Raw genomic sequence first — 15689 nt, 5'->3', positions numbered from 1 at the left:
AGAATTATCGTCGGCGAACCTCCACCGTTCGGGGTACATATTGCCCGGATAATTCCCCTTGTGTTTCTCGGGACGACAAATGAGCGCAGATTTGTCCCCGCTGCTCCGAACCCAAATCATTCTCATCATCACTCTCTCATTCTCACGATCAAAACATTCGCATTTGAATTTCTTTCCAGTAATAATTTCAAAAGCAGTGTATCATCAGAAATGTAATCGACGAAGAACTGCACGAACCTCTAATACAACGTACAACTTCTTATTTCCGAACGAATGCGCGCCATCTGTAAGCTGAATTAACAATGAACGAATAGAAGAAGTATAATCGTGCGCGAGGACAGAACGGCATCAAACAGTGGACGCACCAACGAACGCGTTACATTGTGTCTGAAAAGCGGGCAACTAGATAGAAATGACAGAGACGATTCCAGGTTGGCCCGTGATGTGACGGACTCGAGTCATCGTGACTAATGACGGGCACAGAAAGAGAGTCCCGGCGCGGCAGGAGGCGAATGATCCGGCGAAATTGGCGCGCGCTCGAGTTCTCCGTGTCTTCTTGGGGGAAGAGCGCAACTCGCCGTGGTTGCGCACCGCGCCGGTGTGCTGCACTGTGATGCCGTGTGGTTTCCGGGCGCACGTGCACGCGCGCGCACTCATGCGAGCCACGGACACGCACCGGCACCGGCACGAACCCTTGCCGCGGTTTAATTTATCAGCCGGAATCTGAATTCGCTAATTGCCGCGCTGCCTGCGCACCAGAGGCGTGCGTGCGAGACAAAGCGGATCGAGACACAAGCTGCCAGAGGGCCTAGATGCTGCGGAAGCAAGCGCGAGCAGCGCGACGAGGAACAGAAATGTTGCCCTAACTTGCGAACCTTTTTCCCCCGGTACAGAAAACCAAAGATTTGGTGCGAACCCCCCTCCCCCTGTTGTGGGTGATCATTTTCGGTTTTACTATGTCGTGCGATATTTTTGTGCCGATACATCCAGCACATTCCATTAGGAGCTGCATTCCCGAAGGAATACTGTTTTATCGCCAGCAAAGTGGAAAAATGGCCGTTCTTCACGATTTTCGACTTAAAATCGCACTTTTAATCGTTTATAACTCGTAAACGAATAAACCAATATCGGTGAAATTTTCAGCATGGATATATAATAATTTATTCGAGCGAATCAAATACATTCTTTAAATTTTCAATACAGGCTCGGATAAAAAAGCTGAAAAAACCAACTTTTACTATTTCTTTTGCGATTCCGACCAATTCGAATGTTTTTCAAAAATTGTTTACACCTCGTCCAATAAACTAATCCTTCTAACTTCTCAATAAAATTCAAGTCATTTGATCTAATTTTTAAAAAGTTGTGTCGCTTCAAATATTGTAGACTCAGTTTTGCTCGTTAGTGTATATAGAAGGAAAGTATTCTAGGTCGGCAGAAATGTTTCACTTTGGAGTTAAAATAGCTTCGAGTGCAAAGGGTTAAGCTTGGAAATGTTGGTTGCCCGACCCAATATTGGGGCTTGTCTTCTTATCTTCAAGTTCTTGAAAAAATGTCAGCTGCGAATTTGATTTAATTTAGTGTGGACTGTGCATGTACGAATGTGTATATGTACGTATACTGTAAATTGTCTCAGTGCAGCAGAAATAGATCTCGACTGAGATCTGAAATTCTTAAATAAAAAAGAAAAAAAAAATAATAATTTGGAACCGCTAAAAATGGCGAGTTCCGCAGCGTTAAATAAACTGCCTTGATTTCACGGAGCGTTTAAGAACGCCGCAGGCGGTTGAACAGCGAAGAAAAAAAGAGGAGCTGATGTCGCAAACAGAACACACGCGAAAAAGTGTCTCGCGTTCGTTCAACCGAACGTTTTCACGCGACGAGTTTATTAATCGTCGGGCGGCGGGGTCGCGGGGAAAAGCGAGGCCCGTTTGTCAGGGTATTAAAACGTTCCGCGAACATAGTGGTTGAATCAGAAGTCATCTGTCTTCGGTTATGTCCAGGCTTATGCGTCCGCGCTGCACACCGCGCATACGTGATCGCACCGAGAGAGAGCCTCATGCACGCACGATGCATTGCGTCGCGATGCAGCTCGCTCGCTCGCTCTCCTCTCGGCTCGGGACACTTCAATAAATTAACGACGTCTGTTTAGCCGCAATAACTTTACGGGGAAAACACTTCGAGACACCGATAAATTTTTCCAGCCGTCGCCCAAGCGCGTATGTTGCAAATTGTCAGACAGGTGGAGAATTGCAACTCCGCGTTGATAACCGAACAAGCAACCTGGCGCAAAAGTGATAAATCGATGGTAGCCGACGATCGTTAATGAATTGCTTCGATTAGGGCTTGTGTGTGTGCGTAAGCGTGGAAAGATCGAGCGCAGAGGTTGATCCGCGTGGAATTCACTTTGTTCGGATTTGCAGAACACGCGGTTTCAGGTGTACGAGCGTGTGTAATATTTATTGCATCGATACATAGGTAATTCCCTCGGGGATTTCGCTGGGAGTGTAACACGTGTTTGCAAACATTATTTTATGACAAGTTCGCCATTTTGTCATATCAAGATGTAAGCGATATCATACGAAAGACGCCATATTGAGAACAAGCATGGAAAGCTTCGACTAACACGAATTTATTATTATTCCTCGTAATTTTGACCATGTATTTTCTCTTGTAAGTTTACACTTTTAAAGACAAATATAAAGAATCTAGAGCTCGATGAAACATTCATTGGAATTTTGTGTTTCATTGATTTCGTAAAATTTTTATCCATAAATGCACGAATATAAAGAAAGTTTAGAACCTCTCACTGATTTTTTAAAATTATTGCCAAGCATAAATTTATAAGGCTTAATGATGTAAAAAGTTTTACTGGTCAGGCATAACCAATGCATAAAGCATAAATAAAGCTGCGCTCGAGGGTATAGTGAATCTTGTGTTTTACTGACCCAAGATCTCGATGAAGCACAACAAATGCACAAAGATACGCTAATGGCAAGTTATTGCCAAGTGGTCCCTTGTTAAAATCGGTAGTAAATAATCGATCACTGGAACGATCTGTACGGCCAAGTGAATGGACAAGGTTCACGGATGATTTTCATCGTCGAGACGTAATGCCGATGATAATCTACCGACGAGAGAACGAAGGATAAAGCACGGGGAGACCAAAGAATGTAGATCCTTATCTAGATCACGGTGAACTCGCATTTCGCGCGTGTTGTCGACATGATAGTGCGGGCTAATATGTATGATGTAATATAATATACCTGAAAGAAATTTCTGTTGATGAACGGTTGCGAAGAGACATAAACATGAAGACACTATTAAACAGAAAATAATTCGAAAAAGTCTCAGGAAGACTATATCAACGTGCTGATCATGGTAATGGCTGTTCACATGGAATCGGATAATATCTCCAGTTTGAAATTGTTGTGGTGATCATCAATGTTAAATTGTGCATTTTTGTTCATTTATATTATTTGCAACTTTACTAAGTACGAGAAAATACATGCAAAATGGCCGCACTCCACTGTAAAGAATTTTTTACACGGCCAAAAACCGAATTTTTCCTTGTTTTAGCAATACGTCAAAGATCTGCTAAACATTTAAAAAACAACAGATATACATAATTCTGCGGATGTTTGAGAAATCATTTACATTATTAAAATGTAATAACATTTTTGATTTTAATCTTCCTGTAATAAATTTAACAATTTTTAGAACTATGAAATTGCAGAAATATTCGTGTATAAGTTTATGTTAGTTTTCCGAAAGTGAACGACAACACAAAAATTTGCACAAAGATCCGGAATCTTTTCAGCATTTCTCGCAAGAACACTTATGTGATTTCACCAAAACAACCGATCTGCAAATGATTAATATTGGTCAGTATAATCACACGCAGATTCAATTAGTGTTCCCGATAAGAACATCGATGATTTTCGATGAATTTCGGTCTAGATTCGCGATAAGGCGGCCATATTCGTTGCCGATCCCGCGGGAAGATTGGCTATCCTTTATTAAAATCTGCCCGGCTCCCGGCTGTTCGGTTTCCGCTGTTCGCTTCGTCGATAAGGTCAACCGTGACGCAAATTCCCGACTGCATCCGCTTTCGACGGTTTTATTGAACCGTTGCCAAATTTCTAGCGACATTAGCACGAACGGTAACCACCACCACTCCACCGTAATCAGGCTCCGATGAAATCTGGAGCGCCACCGTCTGCTCGCTACGAACGCCGGGGCTACATTTTATTTCGCGTTTCTCATTTTATAAATTAACTGTAGACAGTTTCCGCGCGATAAAGTCGCGGCCCGGTAATTAGGCTGCGCAGCTTTACGCGGTTGCGGCACGCGCTGTCACGTGGAAAAATATGTCTGGCTTCAGGAAAGTTAGTCGTATTTTCAGTTTATGCTCGCTGTTTAGAGATACGCCGCGCTCATTAGAACTTCTCTTGTCGGCCAGAATTTCTTATCAGAGAACGAAAAGTTGCATTCGAAATACTGCATATACGTATATCTCTTTTATTCATCGATATTTGCAAATTCTTTGAGTATTTCCGATGCTCCGAATTTCATCCACTCATTTTTGTCACAAATAAATAAAATCCGAAGTCTAATGATGATTTGTAATGGTTATAATGAGACAGCGGATTTCGAATAATGTTCGAAGTCTTATGATTTTGATACGATATACCTACCCTAACGACAGTCGTAGGAGGTTAACGTACACTTCATTATCGATACGAGCGTCGATTTGATTAAATGTTTATCGATATATATCTATTATGTAACGGAACATATACAAAGTGTCGGGACATTTCCTACTAGTAGCACAAATGCCACTTAGCTCGCGTGTCTGTGCATGGCTGACCAGATCTACTTGCGCTAAGCTATCAAACGTCCCTATCAGTCTTTGCACTACAATATCCTTAACTTTGCTTCTCTGCTAATTAATCTTACACGTTTTTATGACCGCAGTGTCCGACACGTAATTCTACTATCTAGCTTATTTATAGTTGTTTTTATTTTATTCGTAGGATATATTAATATTAAGAAAGAGTTATTAAATTTTTTTCATTGAAATCAGTTAATACATGTGCTATATATCTCTTTTTTTAAATATTCATTATGCTTTAAAAATCAGTATAATTGGGTCCTTTGCCGTAGACGTTTCATTTTAGGTCATAGAGATTCAAGGAGGACAGCAAGGTTCATTTCCCCCATAAATCACGAAGGTTTTATGTGAACAGCAAGTTGGGAAGTACATCGATATGAGTACTAAATTGTAACAGTATACTAACCGCACGCACTGTACCAGTTTCAGGCACCTTGAAGCTGCAGACACCGAGCGCACCTGCTCTCTGCCGACAATACCACACAAAAGATCATTGTTCATGGAGGCTGCGTCGAGCATCGAACGAAGTAAGTACTTTTACAGAAATCAAGCGGGGAGCGTGATACACTCGTTCTCCTCCTAAATTCGCCACGAATTTTAAACCATTATTTTCAACTAAGAAAAATTACAACGGTAAGTTGAACCTTCTAGATTAATATAAAAAAGTTTCATCTCGGTCCGATGAATAGTGCCCGAGATAAAAATTCATAACCACATGTCCTCGCAGTGTCACATCTTCAGTGTTGCTTTGTTAAAATATTAAAAATATTTCCCTTGGAACAAGGTTTCCGAAGAATGCATGAAATGTACCTACCGATCTTTTGTCGTTTAAATAATGAAATTATTTTTCTTCAACAATTGAACGCCCGAGCCCAACGTCGTCGACATGTTGGATTTACATTCTCAAAGAATTCGGAAAATTGGAGGATTTAAGGGTTCGTATTTTGCAAACAAATTCAGAATTAGCAAGCCGGTGAATTAAACCACATCCCTGAAATCGCGCGCACTGTGTCATATTTCATTCCCAGCAATATCCCCGACACGAACTGCATAATATTAGCGCAGAGCTTGAAATATTGACCTGGAGAGGTTTACTAGGCCGATGAACGCGCTTGTTGTTCGAACGCGTCATAGTAGCCAGTGGCTGCTCGAAGAGCGGTTTAATTAGAGTCGTATTAATTATAGAGCGGGCTTGGTGTAGCCGTAGGTTCCTAAATCATCCGTCGCGACGCTTTTTGTGTCCGCCGGTGCCGGTGGAAAAGCGACGCGCACGAATGCAAATCGCCGCGACGCTAATGCCGCTTAACCTCGTGGTAATTGTCAGCACGGATAGCGAAAGAGAGAGAAAGAGAGAGAGAGAGAGAGACCGTGTGCCAGATAGAGAGGGACCGAAAGAGAAGAGAGAGGGCTAGGATAATTTATCGCTGCGCGAGATGCGAACGGAACGGAGCCGGTGCGGCTGCGATCTAGAGGGTGAACGAACGTGATCAATTAAAAGTGGATGCTGCAAGATGCCCTTTTTCTTGCTCTCGACGATACCGATGTTGTCGACGGTCCACAGAAATGCCTCTCAATTTTTAGTATTTTTTTGAACGCGCTGGAAACCTTTCAGAAATGTCACAGAAAAGATCCTCGTATGTTAATCAATTATTTTGCTTCGGGTGCATTTTATTGGACAGATTGTGTTTTCCTCGTAATTTTATATTTTAGGTAAACAAGTATATCCACTATAACTTCTGACACTTAATTAATCATAACAGATACGCATCGAACAACATACACAAAATTTGGCACACCGTGGACAAGCAAAATGGCGACGGAAGCAAATATTTACATTTTACAGACAAAATTTAGTATATTATGGTGAAACAAAATGGCGACGAACACGCTGCTGAATCGCTTAATCGTTGCAAAGCAGAACCGAAAAAAAAGTCACGGAGATATACCGATCATTTAACGGGCTTACGGACAAGCATTAAAGTTATCGGTCTATCTCGATTTACGGTAACCACTTAGGTCCAAAGTGTATCAAGAATTGTATCGGAAGAATCGAAATACTAATCGCTGCATGTTTCGCGAATTAATCGCTGAGAGCCTGACGACTTGCCTGGCGAACCCGGTTAACGCGAGAACGATCTGTTTAGATGCGCGTTAATCGCTTTTCGCTTCGTTATCCGTGTTTTTGTGAGCATTCAATGAAAAAGGGAGCGACACGACTACGTAATCAGCGTCCGATAACGAAGACGTCGATTGGCCCCGATTAATTTCCATCGAGTTATCGGCGGATTTAATGATAACGATCGCGCCTGGGGCAGCGTTATTATGACTTTGTAACCGCCGTGATCCCGGTCATCTTTCGCGCAGTATCACGGACCGGGGACAGATTGATCATGGTGATACCTCCGCTAATTATTCCCTGAAAAACAGGATCGGGATGGCCAGGAAACCGGTGTCCTAATTGATTTTGCACCGACGAAAAGAAGCGTTTTAATCATTCGCGTTATTAACTCGGTGCCATTAAGCGCGGCGCGACTCGCTTCCGGAAGGAAATGGAACCGGTCCCGTCGGCCGCGTTGTAATCAACGTTAACGACCTAATGAACTTATATCCCCGGCGTTGGATCGATTTCTGCCTTGAATGTGTCTACGACGCGTGCTTCGAATAGGCGAACCGATCGTTCGCGACTGTCTTCGTAGATTCGCGGGTGCTCGTTGAAACAATGGCCATCTGGGAAAATATTTGACCCATTCGAGGGAATTGCTTTCTCCGTGTTTACCTCGAGTTTAAACATCTCGCAGGTTGGAGCGCGCGATTCAATAATGGATTTCGCTGTGATTGAATTTATTTTATGTTGGACAGAAAGTACAGCTATTTACGACAGCATGATTCATATTAGACTCTTACAATTTTCTATTTCTTCATATTTTGATTTTCTACAATTTTTAATGAAAAATAGACGGATCGTTGGTTTGTCCACGGTATGTCCAGTTTCGTAAGAGTATTATATAGAGTTAGTATTGGTTGAGTGTTGATCACCCTTGGGAAGGGTTGTTTCATTTAATGGTCTAGTGACTTTTGGGTCACCCTGTATGAACACTTGGACTTTTCACAGGAATATATACTAGCATTGTGATAATTCATGAATTTATAGCATTGAAAGGAAAAGATACACCGAATAGTGATTTCTTCAATTGCGAAGATAAAAGAACAAAAGTGGAGGGTAAGCGTCCCTAGTATCGAAAGGTACATTAATCGCGAAGATAAATCAGTATGATCCAGACACTGTCGATCACCGGTGACCACCGGCACACGCCAGTCGACCCGCTAACAACGGGCCCCGGTAAAAAAGAAGGGGTCAACACCTCGATCATCCACTCCATTCGTCAAGGTAGCAGCTCGTTAGGTATCAATTAAGCCAGGTTTTTAGCCGGTCGAGGGCTTTTTAATGAACCGCGTCCTCGCGAGATTTGTGGTGTCGAAAATAAACACCGGGACCCGTGAAATTTATTAATAACCGACGGACACGCGCGCTTATTTATGTGTTTACGACAGGAGCACGCGCGCGAGGGGTTCCGGGAACAAAATATTCGCCCGAAGGAAGAAAGAAGCCGCGTTCACATTGACACTCTGGCATCGCCATGCGACTTTGAAGTCGTCTGCCCGTTATTTTCCAGTTTTTATTTCTCAAATTCTTCGCCACGATTTACCGCTCCTACCTTCACAGGTTTACCGTTTCCTTGGATTCTTTCGGCCGAGGAATTTGTTTATTACGATCCGCAATCTTTCAACACGATGTACACGCCATATTTATGTCGAAATTTTCGTACGTTCTTTACTTTTACTTCAAGATGGAAAAGTCGGATTCTAGAAAGCCTACTCCTGGCCATTGCAGGAATACAATAGTAATTCTCTTCTTCAGACGACTTTGCGAGACTGAACCTTATAGTGAAATATTTCTTCCTCGTTTTTCTTCATTCTCAAATATTATCGAAGAAACGTCATGGCGGCTAGTCCTAATAGTACTGAGGGCTCCGGGGCTCCCAAAAAATTCCGAAGAAATCCGTAAATCGGAAACAAGCCGTGTTCGGGGGTTCTCGTGAGAGATTCGTAGAACGACGCCTAGCGTCGAGGCGCGAACGATCGCGGCGACGCACAGTGGCAAGCATTGTGCCTCGAGATTTCCCTCAGGCTGTTTTAATCCTGCTCTCGAGCGCGAAGACGGATCTCCGAGGCGTTATTTCATGAACGGGAGCCCAGTCGGGGCTGAAGAGGGACGAAATTCTCGTACAGAGAGACCGAGGGGAGTACGAGGACGAGGACCGGGAGGAGGTGGAGGGTGGAGGAGAGGTCGACGGCTAAGTAAGCTCGTAAGAAACGAGCCACGATTTATTTGACAGATCGCGGCGAGCCGCAAGCGCTAGAGTGGTTTATTTTATAAGGCCAGATTGCCGGCCTCACTTCGTCGGAATAGAATAATGGACGTTTCTATCCCTCCTTTGACCGGCCCCGTCGCGTCCCCCCTCTCCCTCCGTACCCTCCCGTACTTTCTGGCCTTCGTCTCGAAAGTCAAGTGCGGTTAAGGACCACTTTTCGTCGGGCGCGATGCACCGGAGGACCGTGCAGCAGGTCTCTTCTTCGACAAGGTGCCGCTCCCCGTGGGAAGAAGATGCCCCGAAAAGACAATCGATACATTTACAGGAAGCTTAAACTTCGACCGGCTTCGATTCTCTTCGATTAGAGGATTTTGTGATCTCGAAAAATACCTTTAAAGATCGAGTTAGCATCTTAGCGATTCAGTAGATGATATTTTGTGGACTCGGATTTTCTAGTTATTAGATCTTGCTTTTAGAGTGGATGTAATGATTGGTTACGAAGCTGTAGCTTCATTCTAAGGGTGTCCCAAAAATGTATCTTCTTGAATAGGGTGATTCCTATGGTTATTTGAAATAACTTTTTCCTTTACGAAAATGTTTCCCGCGGCTCCGTTAAGGAGTTATCAACGAAAAATACGGACCAATCAGAGCGCGGCTACGGTAGGCGGACTCCGGCTCGGCCAATGGCAACGCCACGCTCAGCGCGACATCTATTGTATCCGCGCTCTGATTGGTTCGTGTTTTTCGTGAATATCTCCGTAACGAAGCCGCGGGGAACATTTTCGCAAAGGAAAATGTTATTCCAAATGACCTTCGGAATTACCGTTTTCGAGGGCATACATTTCTGGAACACCCTGCGTAATAACCGTTGAGAAAAACGGTTGAGAATTCATCAAAGCGTCAGCAAAGACTCTAAATTGCCATTCAAGTGATATTTCTGGAAACCCTAACCACTCACAATAACAATAATACCCCACTTAGGGTCGCGTTGCAATTATCACTTGGAATCTTCAGTTTTAATTCGTCCTAATTACTGAAACAAACAAAGAGAACCCTACTTTATGGTTTTTGCGATACCGGTTCATTTTAATATCTTAATCGTTTGTTGCCGATTCATCTTCGTGACGTACCTCTGCGGCTGCTGCGGCTTCCGGTGTCCGGAATCGGATTAATTCGCAACGGCGGAACGTCGTTAAGGAAAATGGTTTTTCACCGTTGGAAACGCGGCTGAAATTACAGGCTGCGTAATCCCATCGTGCGAAAGAACGCAACGCAAAAACCGGCCACTTCATTACACCGGTGATTTATGTTTTAGCGAGGAGGATTCTCCTCCAGATACTGCCGTGCATCTTTAATCTAACAGACGACAACACGCACAGGCAGCCACCGGAAGTAGTGAAACCTACGGGATCCACGCGATCACGAGGACCTAGGTTATACGCCGAGAAAAACGCTCGCGTAATTCATCTCGCGTGTATATTATCATTTGCCCGGCCCGACCCGGCCCGGCCCGGCCCGACCCTGTCCGTGTACCCGCACCGTGTTTTGCTCGCGTAAACACCGGAAGCGGCGCGTCCATGACGCCGCCATTATTCTGATGCAATCGCGGAATCATTGGGACATCGACCAAATTCAAGGTTCCTCCATTTTCCAAAAATGATTATTTGTAATTTTTAGTTAGCTTTTACGGCAATTAGTTAAGAAACGACTCGGCAAACTGACGGATTTTATATTTTAGAATTATTGAGATTGTGAAAGCTGCTTTGCGGACACTTGTACTGGACTCTTTCCGGCGGCAAAAATTCAAACTATTAGCGACAAAATGGACGAAGCTAATTGATTGTCAGACTGGAAATCTGGCCGGTGTTATTGACGTACATCGGACGACATTCCGGGGCAACGATTGAGACTTTTCAAGCCGTCGGTTTGCACGGAAACCGTGGCGAAATTACCCCAATTCTCGTCGTTTAGCGACGAGCAACAGTGGCCAGAAGCGATTCGGCGGAGAAAGAGGGAGGCTGGACAGAGGGCAAAGAGACGAGAGAAAGAGGAAGGGCCGAGGACAGAGGGAGGAAGGAGGGAAGGATAATTTATTCCGGCTTTATTTAATCTCTTCCCTCGCGTCTCGTCGACGCGACTTGCTAAGCTTCTTTAATCCAGATTCTAGATCGAGAAACCGAGAGCGGTCTTCTCTCGTGGTTTGCACGCTCTCGCCGTTCACAATTTGTTTGTTCTAATCCTCCCACCGTCGTGTCGTCTTGAATTCGATTATTTTTTTTTCGCTTCTCTCTCTCTCTCTGTCTCTCTCTCTTTCTCTCGAAAGAGAGAAACTATCCTCGTTATGCGGCGTAATTTTGGATCAGCTGCCGTTGCTGGTTTCTTGAAACTGGGCCGATCCTGCTCGATAAAATGCAACCAATAACGCCGGCCTGTGGCCATTTTTATGAGGCCGTTTGCGAGAATCTTTCTCTCTCTCTCTCTCTCTCTCTCTCTTTCTTTCGGAGAATATATGACGCAGAGAGAGCGCGAGAGAGAATTTACAGACGTCTCCTTCGGCGTCTGTTTCGGAGCCGAATCGAAACAAACCGGGAATCGGAGAACAGTCGATACAGTGTCCGGTTACGAAAGGAGAATCTACCGACGTCGCTTAATTAATGCAAATCAGTCGCCTCCGTGTAAACACTCTTGAAATTTCAAATTTAGTCGACATTCCACGAAACGCATTGTCTTGCCAGTTGTTTTTCGGGCATCGATTATCTTAAAACTCTCCACTCGGTGTATTTAAAGATTGAATACAATTAGGACAGTCGATAACCGATTGTTAATTAGGTCGGTGCTCTTTGCACGGCCGTGACGCGTGCGCCATTTATAAAATTCAAGAAAATGTTTCCACCCAGAATGATCCGACTTTTTTGCTATGTCTTCAGTTTGGCTTCCATGTTCTTCTTCTTATTATTATTATTATTTGTACGTCAATGGCAATTTTACGTGTTGCTTAGTGGTTAATATTTAGAAATGAATAAGACGATTCATGGGTTGCATTGAAAAATTGTAGAAGCAACAGGTGAATGCAGATCCTCGGTGCAACCATCAGTAAATAATTCAAGAGGAAATAAAAATGTTGAGATAAAAATTGCGTGAACGAATGATTTACTGTACGGGACGGTCGGTTGTCCATTTGTTTTCGTATTGAGCGTTGACAGCGTCAACCGGTTGCTACCGATGTACGCCACGTTACAATTTAATATGCCCGATACCCCAACACTCGTGATGGAAACATGCGTCTTAATCGATCGGCCGACACCGTCGAGATTCACGATTAAATCACGTCGGTCAGTCTATTTTCTGCCGGCCGAATGACGCACAAATTTTCGTCCCTCATTTGCACGACGTTTCGAGTGAGAAATTGACCGTCCCAGCGACCGGAAGCGCGCACTATGTACACCGGAAATATCCTTTTTTTTTTCTTCCTGCTCTGCGCATCAGTCGGTCTCGTTTTAATCCTATGATCCAGCTTTCGATCGGTTCTCGATCGATTCCGAAACGACGTTCTTAAATCACCGTCTATTTTCGAATTGGTCGGTGCGCCATCGGAGATCAAAGTACCGAAACATACTCGTCACGATCTCGACACGTGACTCGCACTTCTTCGAATTCTTCGAATTCTTCGGGCTTATCTTATTTCGATTAATCGCTTCCTAATACGATTCTAATGGACTGGCTCGCGAGAAATCGGTGTTACCGATTTTTCTATTAACCCTTTGCACTCGGCGCTATATTCATTCTAAAACTAAATTTTTCTTCCGTCTTAGAATATTTTTATTTTATTCATACGAAACCGATCCGATTTCCACATATAATATTTGAATGTTTAGTAATCTATTAAATACAAATTTTGTAATGTAACAAATATTTCGTAAAATTTCTCGTAATTTCTTTGAAATAATGCCACAATAATTTCTAGTGGTGCTTCAGAGTCACCACTCGAGTGCAAAGGGTTAACGGTGTACGAGTTTTTTAGATGCTCGGACAGTATCCCCTGGATTACTATATTTTGACTGGAGATACGGATCGGTGTTTTGTAATCTCGAATCGTTTGGTCGAGGGAAAAGTCATTTGCAGACGGTGAATCATCGATACGTAGGAATGAATAAATTCTGATGATTAAACGGTCGAAAGTTTGACGATAAGTGTCGAATGAAATAATAAATGGGCCAAAATATTTTTGTCTCGCGATAGTAGATATAAATAACAAATGATCCAAGAATATCAGCCTCCTATCATTATTGCTAAGCAAATTCCAAAAACAAAGAAAGCAATATCTGGTTGACAAACGTCGAACAATTAAGTCTCGGAGTTCCTCTGAGAATTCTTAGCCCATTAGGTCTATTCTGGGTCCCCGAATACCCTGAAGTCCTTGATCTAGATTGCTCCAGACAGAAACAAGCAACATTCTCCGTTTCAATTGCAATTACCTTCCCACATCGTCACAGTGCTAGCAACCTCTACAAACAAATAAGTAATCCTGCCACTACAATTTTCAGCAGTACAGCTTCAAAAATTGGACAGACCACGACCCAAATACCATCAAATTTTTACAAAGGTAATTCTCATTCGAACAATTCCCACCTTACCTACGTCCAAACAACGTAGCTGGCTACTTCAATATTGATCCTCTGCCGTTGAAAACCAAGCTATACTAATTTCCAACATTATAAACATGCACCATGCTTTAAAGGAGCAATCTTTCATTCATTCAAATAGTCTTCAATCCACACAATTTTCAAACAACCTGTACACACCCAAACAACGAACCTACCTGCTACAATTTCGATTCACCACCCTAAAAAACCAAGCTACAAATAAACGTTTAAAGAAAAAGTCTTCCAAATTTAAACAGAAGAGTCACTATCATACAAACAGATCTACCATCGATCCAAACAACATCCCCACCCCCGCATCCCCAAACTAACAAAATCCAGCATCCAGTCAAAATATCCCCGGCGTTCCCGGAAATCTATATCCACCGACTGCCTACGATCCATCCGACAACCGACCGGAAGACTATCATCCCGCCGACGCAACGGTCAACAAACCTCGCCGGTTTCGCAAGTCGGAGTTGTTCCGCGAACGAGTGGGCTCGAGGGAAATCGCAAACAACAAACTCACCAGTCGCGGTCTCCTTTCCGAGAAAAGCTCTGCTCCCAGTCGGTCGAGGATCTGCGTGTTCCTCCCCCGGGCGTCTGGCGTCTCTGGCTTTTCTCAATCCTGGCCGAAAACGTGGGGGAACCTCTGCACGAGAGGGATCCGGCTAGATCCGCGATGATCGCGGACGGTGTGCGCGGTGCCGCGACGCACGCAACAAAAAACGATATAAAACAACGAGAGAACCGGCAGAGAAGATCAGCCGTGCGCTCTCGGATCCGGTAGGATCGCGTGGCGACTGTCAGGAAATTCACTCTCGAAGGAAGAAGCTGATTCACCAGCCGCGCATTCCCGCTGTTATTTCAGGCGAACGGCCGGTTGGCATAAATCCTCCGGTGTTGTCTCGCGGGCATCGTCCGTGAACCACAATCGAAAGAAATGTGGGGGCGAACCACCTGAAAAGTCACCGACGGTGTTCACGCGAAACGATCCACCGAACAGTCACGTGTCTCTCGGGCCGCACACTGTCAAACAACCCCCGCGCGCGGGCTCACTGACACTCACTGATCGATCATCCGTTCCTCGATAGCGACACTGTGTAACCTGACGGTCGACGTTCAACCGTTTAAGGGAGGTTCGAGAACTGTTTCGAATCTCGGCGGCTGTCACCGGGACGAGCAACCCTCCGGAGATGCACCCTGAAGACGCACTCGATGACCACTGTCCGACTGTTGCTGCCGTCGTCGCGGCGACACTGACACAAACTACGCGCTCGAGAGGATGCGCTCGAGGAAAGCTCGGGGCGAAGTGCCAGAAGAGTCGTCGCTTGAAATAACCGCTCCGTCCACGGATCTCCCTCCAACCCCCGTAGCTGCTCTCTCGTAGCCATCTCTCCCTTCTCTCTCGCTCTCTTTCTCTCTTTCGTTCTCTTCCACCACAGCCTAGCCGTCTACTCGTTGCACCGGCGAAACTTGACCCCCACCCTCTCTCTTTCTCTCTGCTCTCTGCTATATGTGCTCGGCTTCTCTCTTTCTCTCACTCTTTGTCTCGCTTTTTCTCTTTCTTTCTGTTTCTGTTCCGTGCTCTTCTTTCGCTGTCTCTACGCTGCGCGCAGCTCTCCTTTGGCAGCGCTGCGTACGCGCGCACGTGCGGACTTTTCGCGCCACTACAGCGTTCTAGGGAAGACCGGGCGGAATTTACTAATGGGAAATGGAAACGCCGAGGATCGGAAAACGGCAAGGATGCGGCGGTTCGAGACTCGAATAGGAACAGGAAACGGG

The 15689-nt window shown here is 44.5% G+C and overlaps 1 protein-coding gene across 1 annotated transcript in view; it reads right to left on the bottom strand.

Moving 5' to 3' along the window:
* Window positions 1-15175, bottom strand: part of LOC143358101 (fibroblast growth factor receptor homolog 1) — an 81505-nt gene extending 66330 nt beyond the window's left edge. The window contains exon 1 of the mRNA XM_076795003.1: window positions 14434-15175. The gene's annotated coding sequence lies outside the window, so the exon portion shown is untranslated. The remainder of the gene's footprint in view (window positions 1-14433) is intronic.
* Between the last annotated feature and the right edge of the window lie 514 nt (window positions 15176-15689).

The sequence above is a fragment of the Halictus rubicundus genome, chromosome 10, assembly GCF_050948215.1.
Source record: "Halictus rubicundus isolate RS-2024b chromosome 10, iyHalRubi1_principal, whole genome shotgun sequence".
NCBI classification, from domain to species: Eukaryota; Metazoa; Arthropoda; class Insecta; order Hymenoptera; family Halictidae; genus Halictus; species Halictus rubicundus.
Note: the sequence above shows the minus strand (reverse complement) of the source record. Positions and strands in the feature narration are given on the sequence as shown.